The sequence below is a fragment of the Opisthorchis viverrini genome (assembly GCF_000715545.1).
Source record: "Opisthorchis viverrini unplaced genomic scaffold opera_v5_101, whole genome shotgun sequence".
Lineage (NCBI taxonomy): Eukaryota > Metazoa > Platyhelminthes > Trematoda > Opisthorchiida > Opisthorchiidae > Opisthorchis > Opisthorchis viverrini.
Genome location: NW_008751757.1, coordinates 580,540 through 583,497, shown reverse-complemented (window position 1 = coordinate 583,497; position 2,958 = coordinate 580,540).

The window sequence follows — 2,958 nt, the reverse complement described above, 5'->3', positions numbered from 1 at the left end:
TTCCATTTGAAATTTCCGGTCAGTCCCAAGGTCATATTGCCAACAGTGTGCAACAAGTACACGAGGAGAAAAAAAGATAGGCCTGCAAGCTAAGTCGATTTTAAAGGCCACTTCCTTCGTCGACGAACCAGAGGACAACTGCTGAGAAGTCCAGCAGGATGGTGTCCCATGCCATGTGGGAGTACGCACAGCCCTTATCGATTGATGATGGCATTCTGAGTTCGAATTTCTCCAGCTAGGAGAACCAGTTTTTAGACACTTTGGAAGGAGCGAGATGGCCCAAGTGGTTAGAGCGCGAATTTACTGATCGAAAGGTCCTTGGTTCGAACCCGACCTCTGCTTTTCGACTTCCCCTGTCTAGACTTGGGCAACCTGGCTGTATCCCAGCCCTCGTGCTTCCTTCGGGTGTGACGAAAGGATGTCACAGCCGACGTCAATGCACCCACTAGCTTGCGTCCAAAACGTTGTTCATCCGAAAGTGGCTTGTGTTCTTAGAGGGCAGGGTAAAATCGTTCCTCAGGAACGAAATCGTGTAATTTCCAGACCTCTTTGGAGATGGGTACCCTTGTAAAAATCTGACGGAGGTTGCTTGCCTAACGAACTCTCTTCGATGAGGTCTCTTTTTTGGAGTGATACTGTGTAGGCACTAATGATGGCTTATGAAAACAAAACAACATCAAACCAGTGCATCTGAACGTATCAGTGTAGGCCGAATTCACTCTCAGGACATGATCCAAAACCAGAACGTCAGAATATCCTCAACACCCACAAATTTATGCTTCTTGAAGGAACTATTCGTACCGGGAACATATATGTTTTCGGTAAGTTTCATCTGACTTCTGCCGTTCCGAAAAATTGAACAAGCGTGAACAAAAACGGAGTAAAGAAATCCGGTGCCAGTAGTCTGACAGCAACAGGAGTGAAGGACAGCCAAGTGACAAGAGTAACATTTGTTCCGGGTTAACCGATCAACGATCACTTCAATCAGTCTGTCGCTTCTGCACACTTGGTGGTGTTGGCCTCAGTAGTCTGATGATGATCAATTCGGCCGCGTTCATGATTGACTGTCGGGCTACTTTCCATCAATTGTTTAGAATCCGATTTATGATACTAAATGACTGAGTCAGATTGACTTAGTAGTCTGTATTCAATAAATGCTTTGGGATTGTACTGTTGCCTAACCCCATTCCGAGGGGTCCTGACACTCTGTGACGAGCGCCTGATCGACCCAGTTTGCAGAACTCGCACAAACAGCAGACTAGCATTGTTAAAGCGAGGACAGTGTCTTTGGGGAGACAAAAGCTTTAGCTCAGCAGCATGAAGCATTCTTCTGAGCGACCGTTTTGTCCAGTTTGTAATGCACTTTGAAGCGTTGTCACTTTGGATTGGCTTTCTTTTGACGCTGAGTTATTACCCCATCATAAATATAGGTTACATATGCTTTCTAACAAAAAAAATTCAAGGGGGTGGGAGTTCCGTTCTGAAATTTTTGCTAAAGTTGCCAGTTCCTGCTCTAGAATGTCAGACGAGGAAATCATTCTGGTCCTATCTGCCAAGCAGTGAACCAAGTATCGTTTCTCGCTAGGCTTTCAAGTTTCTGTGACTTGGTTACTCGGATAACGATGACTTCAGTGAACCACAATGGACAGACCTGACTGGCAATCCAAACGAGGCTGAAAGTTACCTACCAGGTTGAGTGACTGATGGAATCCGTTCTCTCTTGAGATTCCCATAATTAGTAGTTTGTCACATTGTAGCTCACGTGTAGCTCACGGCATGCTGTGCCTGTTTACGCAGTCACTCACATACTTCTTCTCGCGTGAACATGTGTACATTGACGGTTCCTTGTGAAGAAAACCCTGAGTACCGATGGTTTCCTAGTAACGATACGAGAAGGAGACAATTGACGCAGGATGACGGTATTCTTTAAGATTCTCCGCGCAACCGGTGAACGCGTCAACACCAGAATGACGGGAATATTTGCCACCCTAGTGCGATCAACTGCAAGTCTGTGTATCAGAGCGAGGTGGCCCAGTGGTTAGAACGCGAATTTACTTACCGAAAGCTCCATGTTCCGAACTCGACTTCTCATGTCTAGGTTTGTGCAACCTGGCAGTATCCAAGCCCTCGTGCTTCCTGTGAGGGTGGCATGGTAGCTAGGCACTAAAAGACTGTTACAGCTGAAGCATCATTATCTTACATACCAGTGAACTCGTAGTGTGATTTTCGTATACTTCGCTGGACAGGAAATTTAAACCGAATAGATCAACGGCCACCAGTAAACACACGCGAACTACCAATATTTTGACGTATTGACACTTCTCCTTTGTCGTGCCGGAATTCGAACATGGGGCATGCAAGCGGAGCGTCCAAGCCAACCGCCAACAAACGAATGTTTTCACATTTGAGTTGGTTTGCAAACCAATCAAACAAATCCATTCGTCCACACTACCTGGTCGTCGGTCGAGGCACTCAACTAACCTGTCACATTGCCCGCCTGCTCAAGCAAGGAATACGCTAGTGTTAACATGATCACATTGCGTGTCGGATGTCTGGGGTTCAAATCACGGCACACTGTGGATGCGAAACTAAAATCCAATGTTCCCCATAGTTTGTGTGGACCCACCAGCGTCATCCTGCGGAACCAAGTGGAAGGACCGGTCAAATTAGAGTGACGTCAATAGCAGATCTACGCATCCCATAACCATCTAAACCTGATCACATTTCCGCGGTCAATTATACCATTTCAAACTATATCTTTGGCATAGCTTCTGTGTGCGTTCAACTGGTCATTAGTTCGATAAATGAGCAAAACTATCTGATTTCGATACTGCATGTCCTCGCCACAGTCAAGAGAAAACGACTGCAATCGACCGACCGTAGCCACGCCTTCTACACTTTCATCCCAGGTTTCTCCACGCGTTGATACTACAAAACGAGAATACATGTTGCAAAGAC